Source organism: Sus scrofa, chromosome 17 (assembly GCF_054392235.1).
Source record: "Sus scrofa isolate SSC_HxYL_T2T_F1_AM1 chromosome 17, Sscrofa_HxYL_maternal_Yorkshire_Landrace_v2.0, whole genome shotgun sequence".
Taxonomy (NCBI): domain Eukaryota; kingdom Metazoa; phylum Chordata; class Mammalia; order Artiodactyla; family Suidae; genus Sus; species Sus scrofa.
The window spans coordinates 49,163,863-49,190,542 of record NC_139399.1 but is presented as its reverse complement, the minus strand read 5'-3'; the positions used below and the strand labels follow the sequence as shown (position 1 = coordinate 49,190,542).

The 26,680-nt window shown below is 49.7% G+C and overlaps 1 protein-coding gene, 2 long non-coding RNA genes and 2 other non-coding genes across 14 annotated transcripts in view; all 5 read right to left on the bottom strand.

Annotated features, from left to right (window-relative positions):
- Positions 1 to 1,032, bottom strand: part of RALGAPB (Ral GTPase activating protein non-catalytic subunit beta) — a 99,072-nt gene extending 98,040 nt beyond the window's left edge. For all 8 annotated transcript variants that reach the window (XM_085003879.1, XM_085003880.1, XM_085003881.1 and 5 more), the window contains exon 1: positions 774 to 1,032. The gene's annotated coding sequence lies outside the window, so the exon portion shown is untranslated. The remainder of the gene's footprint in view (positions 1 to 773) is intronic.
- An 11,449-nt stretch (positions 1,033 to 12,481) lies between these two features.
- LOC100622037 (uncharacterized) lies at positions 12,482 to 18,616 on the bottom strand. 3 transcript variants are annotated; one of them, XR_308779.4, is made up of 8 exons: positions 18,498 to 18,616; positions 17,805 to 17,919; positions 16,604 to 16,788; positions 15,995 to 16,074; positions 14,784 to 14,857; positions 13,369 to 13,500; positions 12,949 to 13,043; positions 12,482 to 12,862 (listed from the first exon to the last, which is right to left on the bottom strand). It is a non-coding gene; the product is annotated as an uncharacterized LOC100622037 (long non-coding RNA). The 3 variants fall into 3 exon arrangements; XR_308778.3 differs by having other exon boundaries at positions 16,668 to 16,788; XR_014832318.1 differs by lacking the exon at positions 13,369 to 13,500 and having other exon boundaries at positions 16,668 to 16,788.
- Positions 14,012 to 14,145, bottom strand: LOC146395308 (small nucleolar RNA SNORA71). The gene has a single exon (XR_014832998.1). It is a non-coding gene; the product is annotated as a small nucleolar RNA SNORA71 (small nucleolar RNA).
- On the bottom strand, positions 17,137 to 17,269 carry LOC146395307 (small nucleolar RNA SNORA71). The gene has a single exon (XR_014833000.1). It is a non-coding gene; the product is annotated as a small nucleolar RNA SNORA71 (small nucleolar RNA).
- Positions 18,617 to 23,846: 5,230 nt separating the features above from the next.
- LOC146395306 (uncharacterized) lies at positions 23,847 to 24,615 on the bottom strand. Its single transcript, XR_014832317.1, has 2 exons — positions 24,340 to 24,615; positions 23,847 to 24,091 (listed from the first exon to the last, which is right to left on the bottom strand). It is a non-coding gene; the product is annotated as an uncharacterized LOC146395306 (long non-coding RNA).
- Positions 24,616 to 26,680: the final 2,065 nt, after the last annotated feature.

Below are 26,680 nucleotides of genomic sequence, written 5' to 3'. Positions count from 1 at the left end.
AGGGGATCTCTAAGAAACACTGCTGTCTCCCCACCAATCCTGCTCCCAAACGTGCTGACTTAATTGGCCTGGCCATGCTACCTGGGCATCAGGAATCTTTAAAAGCTGCCCCAGGTGATTTTTCCGTGCAGCGAAGATGGAGAGCCACTGACCTAATTGCTAAGAACTTGAATCTGGAGTCAGACTGGCTGGGTCCAAATTTACCAGCTCTCTGACCTTGGGCAAGGAAGTCACCTAAGCATTCAGGGCCTCAGTTGCCTCGTCAGTAAGATGGGGATAATCATCCTCCTTTACCGAGTTGTTGTGAAGTTAGATGAGGTGAACGTAATGGCCTGGCACAACGCCCGGTGTGGAGTAAAGCGCTTAACGAGGGTTAGATGTGCCTTCTCATAATTAACTCTTTCTCCTCCTAATGTCACCGTGCAATGGGCAGCATCGTCCCGACAGGGCGGCAGCCACTCGACCAACCTTGCTGCTGGACCAGATTCTAAGCCGGAGTTGTCTAGCTCTGCTCCAGACCCGCCCCCTCCCCCAGGCTGCCAGAAGAGAGTTTTCCCGACCCAGGCAGCCCCTAGGTCTGCAGAGAGCCGACAGAAGCTGCCGACTCCAGGGCCAGGCGCACCCCCCACCCCCGCCAAAATGCAGAGATATGCTTCCAAAGGCTGGGGCCTTAGAACCACCGGGGCCGAGAAACAAAGCTTAGCCATCCCTGGGCCGCCTGGAGGGGAGGAGAGGGGAGGGTCCGGCCGCGATGGGGAGGGCCGCCCGGTTACCTGAGGCGACGGGCGGGGCCCGCATCGCTGGGGCGGGCGCCGTCGCCGCCGCGGGCCGCACTCGGCCTTCCGCCTCACGCCACCCGCGCCATAGGCCCGGCGCTTTCGCTGTCCCGGTAGGCTGTCCGCAAGCGGTCACTCCGTCTACACGTCTGCGACTCTCCGAGGGCGCCAGGGACGACGAAGGCCGGTAGGGCCAGCCGGCAGTGCTCTGCTCAGGCAACTTCCGACTGCCAGCAGCTGCAGCGTTAAATAACTCCCGGAGTCGAATGGACCACTGCGCGTGCGCGCTGCGCCTGATCAGTGACTTCTGAAGGGCCGAAGCGGCGGCGTCAAATAATTCCCGAGACACGGAGCTGGAAGCTGCGCGTGCGCAGCTATCCCAGTTCACCGCGCGGGGCAGAATCCCTCCTCCCTTTCCGGATCTAGAGGAGCAGTGAAGTGACGGATGCTCTTACCTCATCGCAGTACAGGTCCTTAGGCATCAGTCGGGACTCCACCTGTTTTAGGTGCGGACAGAGTAAGCGTCTTCTCTGAAAGATTCTGCCTCCCACTCAGGTTCTAGGAATTCATCACGTCCCACCATTACAGCACCCTTCCCTTTGAAATGTTGCCCTTTACCAGCTGCCCCCTTTATAGCATTACAAGCAATACTCAATTCCAGACCAGGTGTGGGTTACAAAGATGAATCAGACATCAGATTCAGAGACAGTCATTAAGGAGATGAGTCTGACATAGACTACGAGATATTACTAATAGTAATAACAACAGCAAGAGATACCAGTTTGAGCACCTACGTTACACCGCACATTTTGTAAACAGAACTACTTGCAATCATTTGGTTCCAACTTCAACGAGGGAAACACCACCAGAGAGTTAAAGCTCAAATGCCTTGGACATGTAAAGAAGAAAACTTGGGCTGAGAAAGAAGAGGGAAAACCTGGCCTTGAGAACGTCCTTGATATTCAGAGAGGAAGGGATCATTCTGAGTAGTGCCTAAGTCACCGTGTCTGAAAAGAGCAGAATGGAAAAAGATGCTGACTCTTCCTCCTTACCCTCAGAAGAGACCATGGAGGAAGGCCTGCAAGGGAACTGGTATCTTTACGGGAAAAAAATAAATATATATATATATATATATATATATGTATATATATATGTCTTTATAGGGTTGCACCCACAGCATGTGGAAGTTCCCAGGCTAGGGGTCTAATTGGAGCTGTTGCTGCTGGCCTAGGCCAGAGCCACAGCAACGTGGATCCAAGCTGGGTCTTTGACCTACGACACAGCTCACAGCAACGTCGGATCCTCAACCCACTGAGCAAGGCCAGGGATTTAACCCGCAACCTCATGGTTCCTAGTCAGGTTCACTTCCGCTGCGCCATGACAGAAACTCCAAGGAGAAGTATATTTCCTCAAGATTTTGTTGTCCCCCCCCCCCCAGCCGCCCCACACACCCAGAAAAGTAGCTAGAGGGGAGAAGAAGAAAGAGAATGTTCCAAGACTAGAACAAGGCTATATCCGGGACACTTTGTGAATCAAAGCTATACACTTCCATTGTAAGAGGCAAACATTTTAAAAGGCTCTCAATATTTATTCCAACCGCTTATCCTTTGCCTTTCTAAACTACAGAGACTGAAAAGCAAAGCATGCAGTTCCCTTGAAGCTAGGAGAGGCAGTGAGACAAACTTCTGGTCAATAAGATGTAAGGCAGGAGTCCCAGTGGAGAGCTTGAATAAAAGAAGTCTTTAGAGAAGTTTGTGACCTTAACCCTTCTGCTATTCGATGCTTGGAACTGAGATGTAATGCCTGGAGGTGCAGTAGTCACCATGGGACCATGAGGAGGATTGTGCCAAGGAAGGTAAAACAGAAGGACAAAAGAAGCCTGGAGTTCCCATCATGGCTCAGTGGTTAACAAATCCAACTAGGAACCATGCGATTTCGGGTTCGATCCCTGGCCTCCCTCAGTGGGTTAAGGATCTGGCATTGCCATGAACTGTAGTGTAGGTCGCAGACAAGGCTCAGATCTGGCGTTGCTGTGGCTCTGGTGTAGGCCAGCAGCTACAGCTCCGATTGGAACCCTAACCTGAGAACCTCCACATGCCTCAGGTGTGGCCCTAAAAAGACAAAAAAAAAAAAAAAAAGAATATGGCTTCCACATAAATTGTAAGATTTTAAGGACTAATGTACTGACCAAGAAAACAAGATTTAATATTAGATTAGGGGTGGTAGGGGGAAGATGTAAGTAAGTCATTCTTTAAAGCTGATATTATAATTCTGCACCTTTTTATTTGCCAATTTTTAAAAATTTTTGAGGGCTTCTCTTAAGCAAAACATCTTGGGAAATTTTAAGACTAAAATCAGAACACTTTGGGGAGTTCCCATTGTGGCACAGCGGAGGCACGTCCAACTAGGAACCCTGAGGTTGCAGGTTCGATCCCTGGCCTCACTCAGTGGGTTAAGGATCCAATGTCGCCATGAGCTGTGGTGTAGGTTACAGACATGGTTCGGATCCTGCATTGCTGTGGCTGTGGTGTAGGCTGACAGCTGTAGCTCCGATCAGACCCCTAGCCTGGGAATCTCCATAGGCCATGGGTGTGGCCCTGGAGACCAAAAATAAAATAAAATAAAATAAAATCAGAACATTTTGAAACATGTAGGGGAAGTGTGCATGCACAATTCTGAAGAGACATATACAGAATAAAATATTATGGATTCTCCAAGCGGCACAATTCAAATTTGTTCTATGTCATAAATTCTAATTATAAATGTAGAATAAATTGGGGAATTGTCTTCAATGGAAACCATAAATCAAATTATCACTTTGTGTCATGTGTTTAATTACTGTGTATTAAAGGCACCGCACTCAAAAAAAAAAAAAAAAAAAACAGTTGTATCACCCTTTTGTGGCAGACTTTTTTCCTAAGTTGACCATGCCAACATGTATAACCCATCCCCAGTTCTTCTTACAAGGTAACCAACATCTTCCCCCTGAGAGACAGGATCCGTGTTCCCTCCCCTTGAATCTAGTTGGGGTCTGCGACTGTTCCGGCCAGTAGGGTGGAAGGCATGTTATGGGACCTCGGGGGCCAGATCATAAAGGAGGATACAGCTTTTACCTGGCTTACCACCTTTTTGCAAAGCTCACCTTTCAAGCCCAGTCACCATGTTGGGAGGAAGCCCAGGCCCCAGGAAGAGAGCATGTGGAGATATTCCGGCTGACGACCTGAGATAACATCTTAGCTGACAACATCAGTGGCCAGATATGTGAATAAGGAAGCCTTCAGATGATTCCAGTTCCTAAGCTTCAAGCCAACCTCCCTGAAACAAGCAGGGCAGAGATAAGATAACCCCAGCCCAAAGAGCAGATTCCTGAGCAACATATTATCATTGTTTTAAGCTATTAAGTTTGGGGTGAATTATATGCAGTCATAGTAACTGGAACACTTTTCAAGAGCATAACTGAGAAAAGTTGTTAACTGAACAGATACTTGAGAGGTATGTCATCTGCAGCCAATTCCCCCCTTCTTTTTCTTTTTCTTCCTTTGTTAGTTGTGCAGAACTATCTTGGTGTGTGGATAACAGTTGAGAAAATCCACTTCTATTTCTCCTGAACCTAACGCAATACCAGCACAGTGGAAGTGCTCAGCGGACATTTGTCGGATGGATGGAAGATGCATTTTAGCTCAGCACTGAACCCACTTTCTTGCTGGGTTGTTAAATCTTAGTGAATGATATCCAGTTGTAGAGGAACTAGACCTAAGTAAGAGGTCCCCTGCCCCACACCCTGTGCCTTAAGTACTACATTTTGGATGGATTGGTATTTCTCAAAATTTTCTAAGTGCCCCTCCAAGGCCAACAATGCCATCTTAGTGAGGTGCCCTAAACTAGACCAGGTCCCATGTGGGTCCTATTAGCCAGAAATTTCTATCTTGAAATTTTCTAAGTCTTGGAGTTCCCATTGTGGTGCAACGGAAACAAATCCAACTAGTATTCACGAGGATGTGGGTTCGATCCCTGGCCTCACTCAGTGGGTCAGGGATCTGGCGTTGCCGTGAGCTGTGGCATAGGTCACAGACAGGGCTCAAATCCCACGTTGCTGTGGCTGTGGTGTAGGTAGGCAGCTGTAGCTCCAATTTCAACCCCTAGCTTGGGAACTTCCATATGCTGAGGGTGAGGCCCTAAAAAGCAAAAAAAAAAAAAAAAATTTCTAAGTCTCACTCCAATGGTTGGGACTGACCAGAGCCACAAGTGCCATTCAGGAAGGTCTACCCAGTCCCAGACCAGGTCCATCCCCTGTGGGTCTCATTCTCATCTCTTCTTTTTGAAGAATTATTCAACCCTCTTTTTTTTTTTTTAACTTTTTAGGGCTGCACCTGTAGCATATGGAAATTCCCAGGCTAGGGGTCAAATCGGATCTGCCGCTGCCAGGGCACAGCCACAGCCACAGCAAGGGATCAGATCCAAGCTGCAGTTGCAGTTGCAACCTACAATGCAGCTGTAGCAGCACCAGATCCTTAAGCCATTGTGCCAGGCCAGGGATGGAACCTGTGTCCCAGCACTCCAGAGATGGCACTGATCCTGTTGTGCCACAGTGGGAACTCCATGTAATATATTTTTAAGCAAACTGTTTATACAGACAGGGACTATGCAAATAATATTTGCCTAAAGCCTTGCCCACACTAGGATGGTCTTGGCTAGTGTCCTCCTCTTCTCCTCATAGTCCTTGTGAGCTCCTCTGAGTTCACTTCATTCACCCCTGAAAGCACCATTTTCCAGGCAGTCTTAATTGCCAACTTGAACCCCCATCAGAATGACTGCGGATGCCCCAGAAGATCCCCTTCAGTCAAAATGTCCAAATCACACATACTTATCCCACATGGAGGGAGTGTGCCTTTTCTTGTATTTGCTTGTTCATTTGTTCGTTTTATGTTTTATTTTTGACCACACCCACAGCATTCCGAAGTTCCCAGGCCAGGGAACGAACCCTCACCACAGCAGTAATCCAAATCGCTGCAGTAGCAACACCAGATCCTGACCCACTGAGCCAGGAGAGAACTACGGCTCTTTTATTTTGTCTTGTTTTGTTCTGTTTTGTATTTTTGCCTTTTCTGGGGCCGCTCTCCCTCGGCATATGGAAGTTCCCAGGCTAGGGGTCTAATCGGAGCTATAGCTGCTGGCCTACGCCAGATTCACAGCAACACAGGATCTGAGCCGCATCTGTGACCTACACCACAGCTCACAGCAATGCCAGATCTGAACCACATTCGCAACCTATGACATAGCTCATGGCAATGCTGATTCCTTAACCCACTGAGAGGGGCCAGGGATCAAACCTGGTCCTCATGGATACTAGTTGGGTTTGTTACTGCTGAGCCACAATGGGAACTCCTAAAAGGTTTATTTTTAAAAGTCAAGTCTATTACTTGTACTGTTCAAATTTTCTAGGGAAAATAAAGAAAGGGGGGAAAAATAAAGAGGAGTTCTCCAAACACTTCTACTTTGGAGCCTTCAACCCCAAAATCTCCAAGACAAGGAAATACACACAAAACTTGGCCATCTTCTTGATTTGGTGCAGAAGAACCTTCAATAAGAAAAAACAAAAACAAAAACAGAAATATAGATCAATGGAACAGGATAGAAAGGACAGAAATAAACCCAAGCATCTATGGTCAACTAATCAATGACAAAGGAGGCAAGAACATACAGTGGAAGAAAGATAGTCTCGGAGTTGCCGTCGTGGTGCAGTGGTTAACGAATCCAACTAGGAACCATGACGTTGCAGGTTCCATCCCTGGCCTTGCTCAGTGGGTTAAGGACCTGGTGTTGCCATGAGCTGTGGTGTAGGTTGCAGACGCGGCTGGGATCCCAAGTTGCTATGGCTCTGGCATAGGCTGGTGGCTATGCCAGCGGCCACAGCTCTGATGGGACCCCTAGTCTGGGAACCTCCATATGCCGTGGGTGCAGCCCTCAAAAGACAAAAAAAAAAAAAGACATAAATAAATAAATAAATAAATTACATATGTTGGTTTCCACTGGACAGTAATGTTTTAGATCATACACTCCACAAGGCTCCTTCTCAGCTTTGTTCAGAGCTGTGTGACCAGCTTAGAGCAAGGCCTGGCTCAGAGTGACTGTCTCACACATATCTGGAAATAGAACTTACTGTTTATATTGTTTTGTTTTTTTTTGTTTGTTTGTTTGTTTTTTTTTTAGTTATGTGTGCTCTTCTGAAGAATGATTTTTATTTTTATTTTTGTTGTTGTTGTTGTTGCTATTTCTTGGGCCGCTCCTGCGGCATATGGAGGTTCCCAGGCTAGGGGTCGAATCGGAGCTGTAGCCACCGGCCTACGCCAGAGCTACAGCAACGCGGGATCCGAGCCGTGTCTGCAACCTACACCACAGCTCATGGCAACGCCAGATCGTTAACCCACTGAGCAAGGCCAGGGACCGAACCCGCAACCTCATGGTTCCTAGTCGGATTCGTTAACCACTGCGCCACGACGGGAACTCCTGTTTATATTGTTGAATGTTATCTCCATGTGGACAGAACCTTTCTTACTGGTCATTGTGTCCCGATTCTCAGCAAAGTAACTAACAAATATTTTTTGCATGGACAAACCTTCATTTTCCTAGCTCTCCATTCTCCTGGCTTGGCTCTGCTCTATAACCCTCACCAGCTGTTTCATTGGGGGCTCTGGTACCAGGCATCAATTTGCTGACAGGATCAAGGCTGTCCTTTCCCCTGATCCTGGTTGCTGGACCACCTCGGTCATACCCTGCAAAGGTTTCCTCAAGCTCAGAAGACCTAGGATGACTCCTGCTTCAGACACAACCTCAGTGAGAGGGACACTTGCTATTCTGGCGTTGACTGAAATACTCCCATCATCTCCGTCAAGGCCAGGTTCACAAGTTCAGTCCTCAAGACTGTTAATTCAGATGAGGACTATTTTAAGAAGCCTGGCTACTAGGCAATAATTTGAAACAGATGGAGGGAATAGTCAAATATCCTAATTTCCAGTTTTCCAGTACAAACAAGCATCTGACAGCCTCATGTGCTTGTGCTATTTATGAAATCAGCCTGCAACATCTTCCACTACTTGATACACCAGGAAATGGAAAACCAGTGGGGCCGCTCAACAGAAGCTCATTGGTCCCTTTATTTCTCTGAACCTTGGTTTCCTCGTATATGAAACAGAAGATAATTAAATCTGCCTCAATGGGTCGTTGTGAAGACTAAATGGAGTACTTCTAGATATAGGCTTAATTAGTAGAGCACATGGCATTTAATAAAAGCTCGATCAATGGAAGCTATGATTAACGCCAGCCCCACTGGGATGTCTTCAAATTAGCAAAGAAGTGAGTATTCATGGTGTCACATTAACAGATGAATCTGTCACAATGACATTTTATATTTGTTCTGCATTTTAACTGTCAACATGCTAGACATGTTCATCAAATAAAAATAGATGACAGGCACAAAGCACTCAGTGTGAGGCAGGTTAATCATCTGTGGGAGTTCCCTTGTGGTACAGTAGGTTAAGGACCTAGTGTTGTCACTGCAGCAGCTTGGGTCACTGCTGAGGCATGGGTTTGATCCCTGATCTGGGAATTTCCATATCCCTCGAGTGTGGCCAAAAATAAAAATAAAAACAATAAAAATGCATCACCTCATTTCATTATTACTGTTTGGGGTAGGTCCTATCCTGATGGTCAAACTACAGAGCCAGAAACTGAAGTTCAAGGAGACAAAGGAACATGCTCCAGGCCCCACAGCAACTAAAAGACTACATCAGAATTCAACAGACTCAATCATTTCAGTCGATTGCTTCTTTTTCCATTTTTAAAAGTTTTATTGAAGCATAGTTGATTTACAATGTTGTGATAATTTCTGTCTACAACCAAGTGACTCAGACACACACACATACACACACATTCTTTTTCAGATTTTTTGCTTTCTTTTTTTTTTTTTTCTCTTTTTCTGGGCAGCTGCACCCATGGCATATGGAAGTTCCCGGGTCAGGGACTGAATCAGAGCTGCGGCTGCAACCTATGCCACAGCTATGGCAATGCCAGAGCCTTAACCCACTGAGCCAGGCTGTGGATTGAGCCACGCCTCAGCAGTGACCTGAGCTGCTGCAGACAACCCTGGATCCTTAACCTGCTGCACCACAGCGGGAACTCCAGATCAGTTGCTTCTTGATACAGGTGGAAATAAGTATCCTGGTGACATGGCAGTTGCAGTCACAGGGCAGAGGGGCCTTGGAGAGCTATTCCTGGTGCCCATGGTCAAGGCCACCACAGGCTTCATCCCTCATCCGTAAACACAGATTGAGCTCTTTGCCTGTGTCAGCCACTGTGCTGGTAAGTAACACCTTCGGTCTCTTACAGAGACTCATTTATCTCCCTCCAGTAAGGTCACAGTGATAGTCAATGTTAAGGGCTCTTAAGAAAAGGAAGACTAGGAGTTCCTGTCGTGGCTCAGAGGAAGCGAATCCGACTAGGAACCATGAGGTGGTGGGTTTGACCCCTGGCCTCGCTCAGTGGGTTAAAGATCCGGTGTTGCCATGAGCTGTGGTGCAGGCCAGCAACTGAAGTTCCAGTTTGATCCCTAGCCTGGGAACCTCCAGATGGTGTGGGTGTGGCCCTAAAAAGGAAGATTAGAATTTGGTCACTCGGCCACGTCTTATAAAAATTCAGAGCAAAATGAACCCCAGGCCTCACAGCAAGTCTGAGCGCTGCTTACAGCCAGGCCTTGTGGAGCACGAACATGGTTTGGAAACTGGAATCTCATCCTCTCCTTATGAACGTTCAAGAAATGCTTCTCTTGGGAGTTCCCATTGTAGCGTGGTGGTTAAAGAATCCGACTAGAGAGTTCCTGTCGTGGCGCAGTGGTTAACGAATCCGACTAGGAACCATGAGGTTGCGGGTTCGGTCCCTGGCCTTGCTCAGTGGGTTAAAGATCCGGCGTTGCCGTGAGCTGTGGTGTAGGTTGCAGATGCAGCTCGGATCCCTCGTGGCTCTGGCTCTGGTGTAGGCTGGCAGCTATAGCTCCGATTAGACCCCTAGCCTGGGAACCTCCATATGCCGCAGGAGCAGCCCAAGAAATAGCAAAAAGACAAAAAAAAAAAAAAAAAGAATCCGACTAGGTCCGATCCCTAGCCCCGCTCAGTGGGAGGATCCAGCGTTGCCCTGAGCTGTGGTGCAGGTCGAAGATGTGGCTCAGATCCCGCCTTGCTGAGGCTCTGGCGTAGGCCAGCGGCTACAGCTCCAATTAAACCCCTAGCCTGGGAACCTCCATATGCTGCGGGAGTGGCCCTAGAAAAAGCAAAAAAAAAAAAAGAAAAAGAAATGCTTCTCTCACAATAGGAGCTCGAGGCTCTGCACCTTTGCACTCTACTGTTAAAGGGAATTAATTCCTCCATCTCTTCCGGTGTTGGTTCCAATAACCAATTACTTAAGCTCTTGCCATACTCAGAACCCCTCAAGAGGTAACCTGCCTGGCTTGGTTAGCACTGCTCTTGGTCCTAGACCAAGGTCACGGGTTAGGCCTGCCCTTGGGTGATGGCACAAGTCCACTGAGCTGTGGTTGACCAGCTGATCCTAACTTGATTTGGCTGCCACCCTCATCACATGGCAGATGTTGGCCATCAGATGATGCCCTGCAGAGGCCTCAAAGGTCTCTCACCCTCCCAGTTCCCCGGGCCTGCTATCCTGGGGGAAAGCATGTTCCGGTCCCTGGTCCATGCTGTGATGGAGGCTGCACAGGCTGCCACCAGCGCCCAAAGGTGAGCCCCTTACTCTACTCGAATCACACTACCAGGTGAGGCCTTCTCTGTACGTCTCTTTCCTCTAATATGGAAACCCTGTAAAGGCAGGGGGTTGCTCTTTTGTTTTCTTTCATTTACCATTTCCTAGAATTGTGCCTGCCCCAAAGTGACACTTGATGTGAATCAAAGGAGGGGCAGAGAATCCAGTCTGGGTGGAGGTCTAGCCAGTGAAGGCTTCCTGCAGGAAGTGACCCAAGCTGAGCCAGGCAAGCATCTGAAATGGGAGGACATTTCTGGCACACGAGCCAGGAAAAGGGGAGTGTGTTCAGGAACCTCACGTGGAAGTGTGACTGGGGCCTGTGGCACTTTCGGGGCCTGAGATGAGGGTACACGGGCAGACCGCGGGCCCCGCGTGTCTCCCCTGAGCGTGGGAAGCCTATGCTGGGGCTGAGGGTCCGGTGGGTGAGGGTAGCAGAAGGCAGACCTCAGAGGCTGGGGCAGGGGTGAGCATCATTTATAATTTGAAAGTGAGCAAGTCAATGATCAGGTTATTGAGACCTTATTGGGTGCCCGGGGCTGCAAAACCAGTGCTTTAATGCATTTCTTCACTAACCCCCTTGTCCAGTCATGATACCAGGATGCTGTGGAAACACAGCAAGGAATGATGGAAACCCTCACAAGCTGACCAGTCTAGCTAGTTACAAAGGAAATTCTGGTACCCATGGGCCAAGCCACGGTCAGAGACGATGCCACTACCACCATGTGACTTGCTCCCCTCCACTTCACCAACCATGGCCCTCTCGCCTCTTCCTTTCCTCCCGCTGCTCCATCACTGCCCCCTCTTACTGAACACAGTAAAAAGGGCATCAGGGACCCCCAGGCTATAGGACTGAGGTAGGGGTCAGGAAAAGCAAGAGAGAATAAACAGAATAAAGCGGAGGGGAATGGGGCGTGGACACTGCTACCGAAGCTGATGGGAAGCTGCTTGGAATGAGAGGGGATGGTTGGTTTCAAAGACGTCTCCAAATGCCAAGGTGATAACCAGCAGGGACATCTCACTGAAAAGGAGGGGCTTTGGCCAAGTTGGGGGACATGGGCCTAGGGCCATGGTGGGATGAAACTGGTAGATGGGGGGGTCATCAATAGAGCACATAGGAGACATCAAATGGCCCTGGGGTAGGAACGGAGGATGGAGCAAGGCAGTAATAAGGACCTCTGCTGGAACCAGCTGGCAGAGTAGACCCTCCAGGCCCCAAGGATGCCTCCCACTGAGAGAAGCCATCCAGGCACCGACCACATGAATGTGAGCCTGACCACCTGGTTTCTACCTCTGCCCCAGTCAAGGTGATCCAAGGTCAATGGAAAGAACAGACAGTGAACTCTTCCCTTTCCACCACGGCCTTTGGGAGAGTTCCTCTGTGTGGACACCTGCAAAACGAGCAGAACACCACGTACCCGCACTGTTAACACTAGAGCCACCCCAACCCTAGCCCTTACACCCCCGGTTCTCCCAAGGGCAACTGTGCCTCGTACATCCCACTCCCAGTCCCGATCAAAACCATCTCCCCAGTCACCCGGTGTCCCTTCACCCGCAGAGCTCGGGGCTCTCCGCCTTCCTCGAGGACTGTGGCCCCTGGCTGTCTTTACCTCCACCTCTACCATTTCTGAAGCCCTGGTGCACACATTCCTCTACCAACAATTCCAGCAGTTCCCTTCTCTCCTAAGCCTGGGCTCCCCGCAGCACTTGGGATCATCTGGCCCCATGTCAATTCTACAGCCCACCCCACATCCCTAGGTCAAGCCTCAGGGATGTGCTAAGAGGAAGGTCTCAAGGAATAAAAACTGGAAGACCTGCCCTGTGACCTCATGGCTCCATACCCAGCCTTGCTGGCACATGGAGACAGGGATTAGAAAAAGAAAAACGAAAAAACATGCAGCAGGGCAGTTTCGAGATTTATTTAAGTGGGTGAGAAGATAAGATGCATGGCACACAAGACTCCAACAGGAACTCCTGGTTCTAAAAAGTTATACTAGGAGCAAATGGGAGACACAGAAGCCACGGGATGACCTGGTCCAGATGGGAAGAGACAGTCTTCCTGGTCAGCAGTGTTCTGAGGCACCTGCTGGGAGCCAGTAGAAGGTCTCCAGCTCTGAATCCCAAGTCCCTGGAGCCCCAGAACGTCCCCTCTGCCCTGTTCACACAGAGGGCAGAGTCCTTCCACGCTGTGCTGAGGCAACAGAAGAGAAAGGTTTGGCGATGGTCATGCGACAACATCCTGCTTCACGCTGCTACGCCAGTGTCCGCGGTCAGCCCCTAAATACCTACAGGAGAAAGTCAGATGAGGCTGGTAGCTTGGCACTGCCATCTCAGAAACACAGGCCGACGCAGCCCTTTGGCAGTAACTCACCATGAGGAGGACCCTCCGGGGGAGCTGGGACCCAGGTCCTCACCTTGAGAGGGCGAGTGGTTCTGACCCCCGAGGCTTCTTCCAAAGCAGCACCCCTAGAGCAATGAGGAGGCCACAGACCAGGAGGGCATGACAAGAGTTTGCTCCCCAATATTACCTCATCTATTTTTTTTTCTTTTCTCTTTTTAGGGCCGCACCCACAGGATATGGAAGTTCTCAGGGTAGGGATTGAATCAGAGCTGTAGCTGCCATCCTAGGCTACAGCAACGCAGGATCCAAGCTGCATCTGCGACCTACACCACAGCTCATGGAAATGCCAGATCCTTAACCCACTGAGCCAGGCCAGGGATCAAACCCGCATCCTCATGGATACGAGTCGGGTTCATTTCCGCTGAGTCACAAAGGGAATTCCAGTATTACCTCATCTTTCTTTAAGGTGACATCCATGAAAGCGTCCCCAATTAGTCAGAGATGAGCTGCAGTGTTTTTTTCCACACCAAACTTGGCTCAAAAAGGAATCTCAATGCTCCCAGAGAAGAGTCAGAATGAACACTGTCTTGGAAAAATGGGTCTTCTCAGGGTGACAGAGTAAAGGGAATTGGCAGAGAGATGGCTGGAGAGCTTGTTCTCTCCTACTGTTTAGCCCACCACCCCAGCAGCCGTCCCCCACTTCCCAGAGCCATCACTTATCTGTGCACCTGACTCCCCGGTGCTCGTGCTCACCCCTGCCTCAAGTCACCCTTGTGTGCCTCCCCTCCCCTCGAAGCCCTTCCTGTTGCCTATGACACCCGCCCCTTCAAAGGCCTGCCCAGTCCACCACCTCCAAAGAGCTGCTTCCCCTAGAAAGTCTTATGCCAATCACTATGTACCCCCCCAACACCATACTTATTCATTATGCGTAATTCATCCTGGCTCCTTACACCCCCTAAAGTATCTCAACACGACACGACACAGCCTGGCTCTGATAACAGGAAGCTTAGGCTTGGAAGTCTCCTGTCACTGCCTGTCACACGCAGCTCCCAGTGCCTGAGTGCAGAAAGCATGGGCTGGAGAGAAGCAGGAGTGTGTGAAAGCGCCAGCATTTGAAAGGGACAGGTGTGGACCCTCCAAATTCGGGAAACTGCTTTCCACAATTCCTCTCCCTGCATTATCAACGACCAGAGCACGGCCAGCCCGTGGTCACTTTTGAATGCAGGTGCACGCAAGGCAGAGAGAGATCTACGAAGATGAGCAGGTGCCAGTGGCCTAGAGGATACACTGAGTCTAGCAAAAAGACTCGGCCAAGCACAGAAGCCCAGGGGTGGCCATTCTTTCCTGTGAAAGTCCAACAGGACCTCCCTGCCAAAGGGAATCAAAGAGGAGTCACTTTGGGCAAAAACAGTGAGGAAATATCATGGCTGGAAATTATAGGCATTTTGCGGTCCTAAGTACCACAAAATCATCTCTGTCATAGCTTGGATTTTCAAATGAAGAAGACAAGGTCGCAAACTGAGATGGCGGCAAAAGGGGCATCAAACTCAGAGGGAAAGCATCTCTGGTCCACCCACTTTCCATCCCAATATGCTCTGCCCACGCTCGAGGGACGGAGGGCAGACACTCCTGAACCGGAGCTCCCAGTACCCAAGTGGGACACGAGGCCCACCCCTGGCGGCCACTGAAGACACGTGCAGGGGTGATCAAGGTTGCTTGGGGCTGAGGTGGTGAGCAGATCTGGGACTCGTGGGTGCTGCCTTCATCTCACCTCTCAGCTCCCCTCCATCTGCACCCAGGGCCCTGAGAACTCACGTGACTACTGTGAGGCCCCAACACTCCAGAGGATGGACCAGAGCTCTCACCTCAAGGACACTGCGGTCTACAGCGCTCCTGACACCACAACTTCCACGACGGCCTCTGCACACCGTGGACTCATCTGCATCGGACAAGAAGCTGAGAATGAGCACCTGCCTTGCCCCTGCTCATACAGCGCATGGCAGGCAGCAGAAAAGGGCTCAGCACAGAAGCCGCCAGACAGTAAGCACTCTGCAGATGCTGGCAGTGATCATTTCCTGAATAGACACGCCGTTTCCTCATAAAAAGAACAGTAGTTAACTCTAAAGAGGGAGACGGCGGATGGCCTGCGGCAGGGTGGCCAGCGCTAATCAGCGTGCCATTCACCAGTGGTGGGCAGAAAAGGGTGTCAAGGCCAGGCCCATGGGAACATGCCATGGCCGAGTGGCAGCAACTGAACATTCAGGGGAACTCACGCAGCACATGTAGTCCGGTTCCCAACAGCAGGGCAGGAAATAAAAGCCCCAACAATGACACTAACGCACACAGGACAGCCCCTGAAGCCCTGGAGGCTCCAGGAGTATGAGGGGAGCAGCAGGAGGGTGGGAAAGCTCCTGGAACTGCAGGGTAAGGAAGCAGACTCTCCAAGCGCGGGACAACCCGCCCACGCTCCCTCCGCCCGCACTGCCTACCAACGGGCCATGGGCAGCCGGTGATCATGTCCAAGTGCAGGGGCAGGGAAAGACGGGGGCTTGCTGGAAAAGGAGGCCCATGGAAAAGGCCTGGGAGTAGTGAACCCAGTGGAGCCCAAGGACCCAGCAACTGCTTCCAGTCCTGCACAAAGCCTTCCCCGTGGCCCAGACAGGAGAGGCCTCCGAAGGAAAAGTGAAAGAGGTCTCAGGTTGTAAAAGACAGATGCCATGTGATCTGAAGACAAATAGCCTCATTTGAGTCCTGCTTTCCAGAGGGTGAAACCAGAGGTAAGAGAAGGTCCCAAAGCTAGGAGGCGGCAGAGAAGTGACGGAGACCCACGTACAGGTGGATATGCCAAACTCCCTTCCCTGCTTCAACTCACACGTTCTGCTGCCAACATTTGAGGAAGAGCTCTCAGAATCAAGGGCATAAATAGAAACCAGGTGTGTTCTTGAAGGCCCCAGAGAAGGCCAGGACGAAGCCACCCTCGTCACTCCTCTACCTACTTCCCAGAGAACATCACACCAGGGGAACTGTGGGCACTTGCGGGATGCCAAGCCCCAGACCTCCAATGAACAGAGCTCACCTCTGCAGCGCTGTGGTCCAGCCCTTTCTTAACAGGATGGTGACATCTCTCAAGGGCCCCTCTGCCCGGTGCTGCCTCCTCTGCAACAATCAAGAAGCCCTGGGTGAGCAACCCAGATGCCACCTGGTCACATGTCCCGAGAAGCCCAGGCAACTTATCTACATATCTGGTACAACAGCTAGCCACTTCATGAATGGGGGCTGTCGTTACCATCCCATGAGCCACACCATCTTCTTGTGAGCAGGAAGGAAACTGACTACCCTCCACGGGATGACAATTCATCTGCATCTGAGGCAGAGAAGACTTTTCAGATCAGCTTTTGTGCGTCTCGGATGACATGGTATAGGTTTGGGAAGGTGAATCTTGAAGAGGATGGAAAATCCAGGACAGGTTTGGGAGCGTGCAGCACCTGACAGGCAGTGCCTGGTCTGGACGGGGAGGGCAAAGGGGCAGGAGCACCTTAGGTCGCCTTCGAGGTGAGGTCTGGTGTCTATTTAAGTCTCCCCTGGTGACCTGGGCTCTATCTCATGCCAAGGGGCCTCAAATGGATATATACCGGTCACCAGGGAGAATAATTCCAAGAAAAGGAAACACAAGAGGTACCCCCACCTTCCCCCAGCTGGCTGGCTAAGACGCAGTCCTTTTCTGATTCCCCATGACGGGATGGCCTCACCACATCCCCGGGGTGCACCTCTCCTTTCCTTCTCTCCTGTTGGGTGGTTGTGGTACAGCTGCTGAGCCTTGGACACGTGCCAGGTACTGAGCCTACGGGGAGGCAAGACTCAGACGCCGACCTTGAGATCAGAACAGAGAGACAAAAAGCCAAGAAAATCAATGATTTTCACAAAGTACAACTAGAACCCCCATCTCATGTTAAGCCACTTCCCAGACTACAGCACACCAGGAAACATGCTAGACTGGCAAGGGAGGCAGATGTGGCTTTCTGGAGGGAGGTCCCTGGTGAAAATTACCCAATTATGGGTTCATGGCCCCCCCATAGCTCCTTAGACACAGTCTATGCTTCATCGCCCTTTTTAAAAAACTTCTTAGCAACGAGCACTAAGCCTCTCATAGGGAGCACTCAACACACACCAGGTACCAGGAGGCCTCTAAAAAGCGGTGGGGGGGGGGGGGGGGCGGTGTGTGGGAAAGCTCCAGAATTTATAAGGGACACAACAGGCCCTCCAAACACGGGGAAGCGCTTTCAGCAGGTCCTCTCCCTGTGCTATCAACGACTGGGGCACTGGCAGCCCATGACCACTTTCAAAGGCTGGGGCAGAGAAGGGCACGAGGAGAGCCAGGCAGAGGAGCCCACATCAGCAGCCGGCTCTCCACCCAGCCTGGGGAAACAGGCCCAGCCAGACCCAGGACCCCAAGGGCCACCCTCACTTCATGGCAACAGCCCATCTCCCCTCATCAAGTCAGGGCCCAGGAAGACCAACTTCAGATGACAATGCCTCAATTGCTTCTCACCCCACAAATACCAGCTGAGTACCTACTGTGGACCAGGCATTATGGGGTCAAAAAGGAAAACACAGACCAGGCCTCTGCCCCCCCCGCCCCCGCCCCAACTCCCACTCCAAAGAAAGTAAAGCTCAGGAGAAAGAAATAACTCACCCCAGATCCCACAGATAACGACGAGCTGAGTCAGGCTCTGACCCCAGGCCCTTCTGGCCCCCAGTCCCAGCCCCATCCTCCTGCACCAGGACTTGGCAGACAACTCCCACATTCCCCCCGCCCCCCGGAGCCCCAGAACCACCCCGCTGCGCTGGGGCAGGAAGGCCACAGCCCCAGGAGCAGCAGCACTTACCCAGGGGGCACTCAGCCCCTGCAGCGCGGGTCCGGGTCCTGCAGGAGAGAAGGGGGCGCCGGCTGAGGCAGGGCCCGCAAAGCCGTCCGAGGGAGGGTCTTCATCTGCGCAGGGCCTGGGCAGGGAAAGCGTGGGCAAGGGCGTGAGTGCAAAGCAGGGGGACAGGAAGCCAGACTCTGCCTCTCTGGGGCCCTGGGCGCGTCCTCAATTTAAAGCGCAAAGGACCCATCTCTAAAATGGAGATTTTTAACACTTTCCTTTAAAGGTTACTGAGAGAACATGGGCTACAGATTTGGTTTCATCCGACCAGCGGCTTTGCGGGATGAAACGCTTTACTCAGAGTGATGGGTGGTGAACGGCAGCGGACGCCGGTGCTCCTCGGGCCCCACACGACCCTCTGCGGGAGGACCTTGGGCCCACGCGTCGCCGGGCCTGCTTCTCGCTATCAGCTGGGACAAGTCTCCCCAAGGGGCGGGTGAGGCCGGGGGACCCGATACTCTGAAATGGCACCGGCCGGACACGAGTCCTGAGAAGTCCACACGCGAGGGAGGGGATGGGCTGCGAGGGGACCTGCGGCCGGCGCTCCCCGCCCTCTCGGGCCTCGGTCTCCCCTCCTGTCGGGGGCGGGGAGATGGAGCACAGGCCTTGCAGGCTGCCGGGGGTTCTGGGCAGCGCGGCCCCGCACTGACTCACCTGGGGCGCCGGGACTGTGGCAGCGGGTCGAAGAAGACTGCGCGAGAAGATGCTGGATGGATCGGGGATGCCTCGGATGCAGGACCCGCCCTTCATCGCTTGGGCGCCGGCGGAAATGCAGTCAGGGCCCGGGCTGCGGCCCAGAGCGGCGGCTCCCCGGGCGGAACCCGCGCAAGCGGTCTCTTCGGCGCCTCCTAGTGGGCTGGAGCTGAAACGCTGACCCGTCTAGTATCCAAGTATCCATCTTGCCTCTTCCCAACTACCCACCAGATTGGTTACGACGTCTGTAGTTTTGACCTACCCGCTCCTTCTCCCTGATTTTCTTGCCTCATTCTCCCTTCCTGTTGAACTCTGTCTTGTTGGGAATGTCAATAATGTCTCCTGCCCTCTTCTGACAAAGGGTTGAGCAGGGACCCAAGCTGGGGAAACTATATTTTTTAACTAAATTTTGTATTTCAAGTGTGAGAAAGCAAGGGTCCTACGGGAGCTTGGAGGCTAGCTGTGAACCGGTAGAGTCATACTTCAATCAGTTTCTACAGTAAGATGGATTCTTGGAGGTGGTGCGCCGCAGTGGGGTATTGAAGGGCTCAAACCGAGAAGGGGGGATGGGAAGATGTTCAGAAAAGAAAGAAAAAGGAAGACTCAGAAGCTGATGTGGGGGAAGGGACGGGGGAGTAGATGTCTATGTTGGGAGGTGAAGAAGTTAGAGGCTGGATAGAGCATCTCATTGCATGGCCTGTAAGGGATGATCTTCAAGTGTTTACACAAGGAAAGAAAGATAAATTTCCATTGTTGCAGTGGGAGAAGAACTCACCTGATTCTGAAGTGTAAGAAAAAATCCATGTGTCTGCTTTTGGATCTTGAGGGCTTAAAAAGTGAGGAGAAAATGATCCTTACTGAAAAAATGACAACTGAAATGATCCAAATAAAGTAAAATGGCAGAAAGTGAGGATACCCATATTTAAAGTGACATAGGCAAACAATTTTAGGAATAAAAAAAGGACTTGGGACAGTCAGAGGAGAGAGTAAAAGGTTAGAGAACCATGTGTTTGACTTAATGCCCATAAAATTTTAAATTTAGGTAAAATGAGCACATTCCTGGAAAATATTTGACAGATGTGCCTTAAGGAAAAATAGAAGACCTAAATAATTGTATAATACTTTAAAAAATTGAATCTGTAGTTAACAATCTTCTCACAAAGAAGACATCAAACCCAGGTGTCTTCATACGTAAGTTCAACAAAGCTTTGCAGCCTTACACAGTCTCCCAGACAATAAAGAACAGTTCTCAATTCGCATAATAATCACGATCCCAAATTAGACAAGGTCAATAAAAGAAAAGGCTAGACGTTCCTGTTGTGGCTCAGTAGGTTAAGAACCCAACATAGTGTCCATTAGGATACAGGTTTGGCCTCACTCAGTGAGTTAAGGATCCGGTGTTGCTGTGAGCTGTGGTGTAGGTCCCAGATGTGGCTGTGATCCCGCATTGCTGTGGTGTAGGCTGGCAGCTGTAGGTCAGATTCGACCCCTAGGCTGGGAACCTTCATATGCCTTGGGTCCTAAAAAGCCAAAAAAAAAAAAAAAAAAAAAAAAGGAAGGAGATGGGTCTTGGCTGAGCATCCCAAGCAGGACAAACCAGAGCCCCTCAGGTCCACACATGTTCAACACCAGGGCACCTAGGAGCCTATGCACGGTCAACACCTCCCAACCCACCCCAAGATGAGAGATCTCTGAGGTAGGTAACTCTCCCCAAACCTACAAAAAGGTGGAAGTAACTTTGAGAATTAAGAGTTCTAGTGTCACCGGTCATGGAGTTAAGGGCTGAATTTCTCAGAGGGTTCTTCCACTTCTCGTACACCTTTCTTTTGTTCTAATGGACCTGCACGGGTTTCACTGTCACAGGTTTAATTATCTTCTGCTTGTCCTCATGAAGCTTGGGGTGGGGGGACTCTCCTAAAGTTTTGCCCTTTAAAGATATTCTTTGAGTTTCCATCTTGGCGCAGCGGAAGTAAATCTGACTAGGAACCATGAGGTTGCGGGTTTGATCCCTGACCTTGCTCAGTGAGTTAAGGATCTGGCGTTGCCATGAACTGTGGTGTAGGTCGCAGATGCAGCTCGGATCTGGTGTTGCTGTGGCTCTGGCATAGGCTGGCAGCAACAGCTCCGGTTGGATCCCTAGCCTGGGAACCTCCATGGGGTGCGGGTGCAGCCCTAAAAAGACAAAAAACAAAAATTAATATATTCTGAAGGGTCTTCATTAGAAGAACCTCCCATTTAAGGATTAGAATGGGGATTTTTGAACCCCCTCCTTCAGGATGGCAGGACATAGTGTGACTTGGCTGGAGCAGAGAGGGAAGTGCTAGGAAAATGTCAAGTGCTTTCCATGCTCAGCCGAGCATCCTTGACATTTCTGCTTCTCAACCAGAGACTCTGATGTGAATAGTGCTTCCATAAGTTGGGCAGTGCACAACCTGCACAACCGTAGATGGCAGTCCTGCATACCTTCAGTGGAAGATGGATGGAGATGTACTTCAGGGCAAACCCAGCACATGTTCTCCCCCCCACCCCTCCACCATAAAGAAAAAATGGAGTGAACAAAATTTTTAAATGGAGTGAAAGTAAAGTCAGAAGTCCACACACAGGGAAAGGAGAGTTGAGGCAGGGTCCCTGGTGAAATTTCAGTTGCTGGCATTCGTTGTCTTGGAAGCCCAGCTCCACCTCTGCCCTTCCTCTTGTTCAATTACCTAAGCTTTCTAATAATATAATTCTTTTTCCAGCATAAGTGAGGGTTCTGCCACCAACACTACTGGCTAAAAGCCTGAGTCTTTGCCTTAACTTGCCCCAAACGGCCAGTTATTAAGGTATTCCATCAGGGGGTTGGCTGTTGCATGAGGCACTGCAGGCATTTTGCTTAATCTTGTTGACTTTCCCATCTATGTCACTGGCTTACCTAACTGGGGATTCAAACAAACAAGGCAGCATGTTGAGAGCTCGAAATAAATGTGTCGTGACAGCCTTGGCTCTTGGCATTCAGACGGTCCATGCTCAGTGGCTTGTCCTTATGTGTCAGTGAGCAGTGTGTCTGCTGACATTAAAACAAAAGTGCAGAGCAGGCTCTGCTAGCTCCAGAAGGGATGGATATTTCAAGTGTGTCTTTTGCCAGGAGGTGATGTGTTGGGGACCCACCCAGGCAGGAGCAGGCTGGTGATTAGGTCTGCCTGGACCAAGCTCTTTCAGGAGCGGGCATAGGGGGCTTAAGGAGGCTGGAGGAGGAGGAGGAGGCGGAGCCACCAGCCACTTGGAGCTACTGGTCACCAAGACAAAGAAGTAGGAGTTCCTGTTGTGGCTCAGCTGTAGTGAATCCAACTAGTAACCATGAGGATTCGCTCCCTGGCAGTTATAAAAGACAAATTCTATATGATTTCACTTATACGAGCTTCCCAGAGTGGTCAAACTCAGAGACAGAAAGCAGAATGGTGGTTGCCAGGGGCTGGGGGAAGGAAGGAATGGGGAGTTGTTGGTCATCAGGTACAGAGTTTCTGTTTTGCAAGATGAAGAGGGTTCTGGGGATTGGTTGCACAACATTGAGAATGTACTTGACGCAACTGAACCGAATATGTGTCTATGGATGACTGGGTCACCTTTTTTTATGTCTTTTTTTTTTTTTTTTAGGGCTGCACCCGCGGCATATGGAGGTTCCCAGGGTAGGGATCCAATCGGAGCTCTAGCTGCCAGCCCACGCCAGAGCCACCGCAACGCGGGATCCGAGCCGCGTCTGCGACCTACACCACAGCTCACGGAAACGCCTGATCATTAACCCACTGAGCAAAGGCAGGGACCGAACCCGCAACCTCATGGTTCCTAGTCGGATTTGTTAACCACTGCGCCACGACGGGAACTCCTCAATAAAGGTTTTTAAAAACTAAAAAAAAAAAAAAAGAAAGAGTAGTAAAGAAAATAAAATAGGGAGTTCCTGTTGTGGCTCAGCAGTAATGAACACTAGTAGTATCCATGAGGATGTGGGTTTGATTCCTGGCCTCATTCAGTGGGTTGAGGACCCGATGTTGCCTCGAGCTGTGGCATAGGTCGCCGATGCAGCTCAGATCCTGCATTGCTGCGGCTGTGGTAGACTTGGGTCCTGCATTGCTGTAGGTGGCAGCTGCAGCTCTAGTTAAATCCCTAGTCTGGCAACTTGCATATGCCACAGGTGCAGCCCTAAAAATAAAAATAAAGATAAATAAATACAATAAAATGGTTAAGATGGTAGCTTTTATGTGTTATTTTACAACTCAAAAATTTAAAAATAAAGTAATATATTGAAATATATGAATATCGTAATGTTTTTAATTGTTGTTGGCTTATAGTAAGATAGTGATAGGAGTTCTCATTGTGGCTCAGTGGGTTAAGATCCCAACTAGTAGGAGTTCCCATCGTGGCTCAGTGGTTAACGAATCCGACTAGGAACCATGAGGTTTCGGGTTCGATCCCTGGCCTTACTCAGTGGGTTAAAGATCCAGGGTTGCCGTGAGTTGTGGTGTAGGTTGCAGACAAGGCTCGGATCCTTTGTTGCTGTGGCTGTGGTGTAGGCCAGCAGCTGTAGCTCCCATTCTACCCCTAGCCTGGGAACCTCCATATGCCAAGGGAGAGGCCCAGGAAATGGCAAAAAGACAAAAAAAAAAAAAAAATCCCAACTAGTATATATGAGGGTATGAGTTCGATCCCTGGCCTTCCTCAGTGGGTTGAGGATCTGGCATTGCTGTGGTGTAGGTTGCAGACGTGGCTTGGATCCCACATTGCTGTGGCTGTGGCGTAGGTCAGCAGCTGCAGCTCCAATTGGACCCCTTGCTTGGGAACCTCCATATGCCACAGGAGCACCCCTAAAAAGCAAAAAAAAAAAAAAATTAAGACAGTTATACATTTTGGTTACCATCATCATGAGTATGATTATGGTGATTTGATGAAATTAATATCCATTTGCTGCTTTTAAAATTCTTAAAATTCTAAAAACAGAATATATATCAGAAACCAACTGTCAGTGTCATACCTAATGGTGAAATCATAGAAGAATTTTTCTATTCATATTTTGGAAGTTCCCAAAAAATAGCTCAGGGTGTCTCTTGCCCTTGGCCAAGAAAACCCAAGGTCCCCAAGAGTGAAGAACCGATACAGGCAGCTACCATGGTGAAAGATAACAAGCCAAAGTCAAATATCATTATCCTGGAATGCCCACATAGAAAGGCAAGAAAGTTAATGTTTCTCAAGCCCGGAAAGTTTAAGTAATTAGACACAAGCATCTCAGTTACTTAGCAAGGGAGAGCCAAAGTTATTGCTTAGGGAAGCCCAAGTTACTTAGCGAAGACCATCCAGATTTATTTGTCAAGAAGGTTGCTTTCAAGGATTGTCCACCACCAATGGAAAGAGAGTTCGATGTCATTGGCCAAGGTTATCAGTCCTAGGTCCTCTGGTCCCCCAGGGCTCAGCCCGGCCAGTTTCTGAAGGGAGGGAGCCACCTCTTCTTCTGTCTGTCCCCACGGCAGAGGCCTGGGCCATTTACACCTTCATTGATCACTGCTCCAGAACCAGTAGCTTTCAGCCTAGGACAAAAATGAATCAGAAGAAAAACTAGTGACAAAGAGGCTTTGGGGGTTCAGAGGGCCCAGCCAGGAGACCCAGAGAGAAGGGGATGCTGGGAGCTGACCCTGGAGGGGAGACCCTTGCATCTCAGTTTGTCCGAGCATCCACTGAAGGCCCGGGGCTGCTGGAGATCTCCAAACAGGCCCAGACCCAGGCCATGGGGTGGCAGAGGTCCTGGGCAGCTGGATGGCCCAGGCTACCAACAGACCTCCATCCCAGCCTGCAGGAGCCGGAGCCTATTCCTCCAGAAAGATGCAGTAACAGAGGATCAGTAAGAAGAGGAGGAGGAAGACGGACACAAGCAGCAAGACCTCCAGCATGCTGATCATTCTGATTGCGGGCGTGGGGCTTGGAGCTCCTGCAGGTCTTGCGGGGCCAGGCCAGCTGCTGACTTCCAGCCTAGACCGTGTGCATCACGTCCTTGGAAGAGTCTGTCTGGCCAGCTGAGACCCTCATCTCCCAGCGGGAAGGGGCTCCAGATTCCAAGGATCTCTCAGCCACTGTGACATCACAAACTCTAGGAGAGTGGAATGTTGGCCTCCCAGCTCCCAGCCAGTCCTTTATGCAGGCGACCAGGATGTTGAAAGGTGGACTTCTGGTGTGCAATTATATATATATATATTTTTTTTTCTTTGCTTATCTCTTTAGAATTTCTAAGTAGAAATATCTTTTCCTTGCCCCTAGAAAAATATCAGTTAGTCCTCATAAGTTTTTTAACCTTTTTTTTTTCTTTTTATATCTGCACCTGCAGCATGTGGAAGTTCCTGGGCTAAGGGCTGAATCAGAGCTGCAGCTCCTGCCGACACCACAGCCATGGCAATGCTGCAGCTTGAGGCAACACCAGATCCTGAGCCCACTGAGCGAGACTAGGGAAGGAACCCGAATCCTCATGGATACAACATACGGTCCTTAACCTGCTGAGCCACAATGGGAACTACTTTTTTTTTTTTTTTTTTAATGGCTGCATCTGTGGCATATGGAAGTTCCTGGGCCAAGGATTGAATCTGAGCTGCCACATCTGTGGCTATTGAAGGATCCTTTAACCCACTGTGCCAAGCTGGGGACTGGACCTGAGCCACCACAGCCCAAGCCGCTGCAGTTGGACTCCTAAACCACTGAGCCACAGCGGGAACTCCCTCTGATCATTCTTAAGTAATAAGTCTTGTATTACTAAAAATGGAGAACATAGGTTCCATTTGATTATCTTAAGTGTCCCTCTAACGTATTGATCATGTTTCCAATGATCATTGATAGGTTAAATATCTCTGCTCTCCACCAGCTGGGGCCAAGCATAGGGTGGGTTGCTGTCTGCTGGGAGGGGAAGGGAACCTTCTCTCTTTGCTTATCTGAATGTGTTTCTATTCACCAGGTTTCTTTCCACTACCCCACTCCTAATACCTCCAGGATCAAAACTGATGGACTGCAGCAATCCCACTCCTGGGCATATATCTGGACACAACTACAATTCAAAAAGATTCATGCACCTCTATGTTCACTGCAGCACTCTTCACAACAACCAAGACATGGAAACAACCTAAATATCCATTGACAGATGAATGGATAAGGAAGATGTGGTACATATATGCCAGGGAATATTACTCAGCCCTTAAAAGGAATGAAACAATGCCATTTGGAGCAACATGGAGGATCTAGAGATTATCATACTAAGTAAAGTCAGAGAAAGACAAAAACCATAGGATATCACTTCTATGTGGAATATAAAATATAACACAGATGAACCTATCTATGAAACAGAAACAGACTCACAGACATAGAGAACAGACTTGTGGTTGCCAAGGGGCAGGGGGATGGAGGAGGGATGGACTGGAAGTTTGGGGTTAGCAGCTGTAAGCTATTCTATAGAGAATGGATAAACACCAAAGTCCTACTGTATAGCCCAGGGAACTATTTTCTACATTCTGTGATAAACCATAATGGAAAAGAATATGAAAAAGAACATGCATGCATATATGTATATAGATGTTATATGTATATCATGTGTATATATACATGTATGTATGTGATATGTATATAACGTGTATATACACACACATATGTATGTATGTATAACTGGATCACTTTGCTGTACTGCAGAAATTAACACGATATTTTAAATCAACTGTACTTCAGGGAGTTCCCATTGTGGCTCAGTGGGTTAAGAACCTGACTATTATCCATGAGGCGACCAGTTTGATCCCTGGTCTCACTCAGGGTTAAGGATCCAGTGTTGCCACGAGCTGCAGCATAGTTTGTAGATGCGGGCTCGGATCCTGTGTTGTGGCCACAGAGCCGGCAGCTGCAGCTCTGATTTGACCCCTAGACTAGGAACTTGCATATGCTGCAGGTGCAGCCCTAAAAAAACCCCCCAAAACAGACAAAAAAACCGGAACTATTCCTCAATTAAAAAAACCCCAAATGGATTGAAGAGTGAGGTGGGGGAATATTTATCTCCAGGTTGGGCATGAAATAAATGCTGAGTGTTTTCAGCCCCAATTTCAGGGGTTTTTTAGAGACCCCCTTCCCCTGGTGCCCTATGACTGGGTTCCCCT